Raw genomic sequence first — 1,115 nt, 5'->3', positions numbered from 1 at the left:
GTGTAGACCATAGTATAAAAGTATGCTCTCACACATACAAATCCACGCACCCACACATACTTGAGCATCCATTTATACAAAGTCTTCGTACTGAGTTTTTGTCGACACTCCAGAGGTGAAGGGCAAACTCAGCCATGACGAAGGCTAGCAAAAGGAGAAGGCTAATCAAATAGTCCAAATCTCTTCATTCAAGCTACAACTGCTTGTGAAGTCTAAACGATTTCATTATAGTCTCTCCCAAACAAGCATCTAAATCTAAATCTAGCTGATAGGGCAACGCACCATTTAAGATAGAAAGAATTATCGCAATACCAACAGGCCGCAACGACGAAAACTTCACAAGGTAAAATTTGCATGTCCGCTAATACGGCAGAAGCATATACCTGGATGAATACAAGAACATTCCCAAACTCATCCTCTAAAAACACAAGTGCAGTTTCAATCTCACGAGAGTCACTCATAAGATTGAAAACCACAAACTCCATCACGCATAGCAAGGACTAGCTACTATAACATCCCCACTGACGTCATCAGCGCCCAACAGTGGGTGTAGACCATAGTATAAAAGTATGCTCTCACACATACAAATCCACACACCCACACATACTTGAGCATCCATTTATACGCAGTCTTCGTATTGAGTTTCTGTCGGCACTCCGGAGGTGAAGGGAATTTGGTAGCTGAAAGTGGAGGACATGTTGTCTAAAGAGATGCTGTAATCGGGAATTTGGTAGCTGAGAGTGGAGGACATGTTGTCTAAAGAGCATATAGCTACAAATTATAATAACAATAACACACCCACGCCTCATATTATGTCCCTTCACACTCAGTTACAATATTTCAATACTCTCGAGACACTTGCATAGAAGTCAGTTTAAAAACTTCCAAATTCAAGCAAAAAGCTTGGAACAGAAATCCAGCATTTTCAGACACCACAACATAACATCATCACAGCTTTCAAACGCAACAATCCAGTGGTACTAAAATACATCTCAAGCCATCAGACGGATACTTTTCCTAACAACCTCCATGACACAAGTAAAACAAATCATGACAGATAAGGGACATTCTAGCATAAATTTATTATCTTTGCCTATGTACATGTCAAAGCTGCT

This window comes from Dipteris shenzhenensis, chromosome 14 (assembly GCF_047967505.1).
Source record: "Dipteris shenzhenensis isolate YYH24624 ecotype China chromosome 14, Dip_SZ_1.0, whole genome shotgun sequence".
In the NCBI taxonomy this organism is placed as follows: Eukaryota; Viridiplantae; Streptophyta; class Polypodiopsida; order Gleicheniales; family Dipteridaceae; genus Dipteris; species Dipteris shenzhenensis.
Note: the sequence above shows the minus strand (reverse complement) of the source record.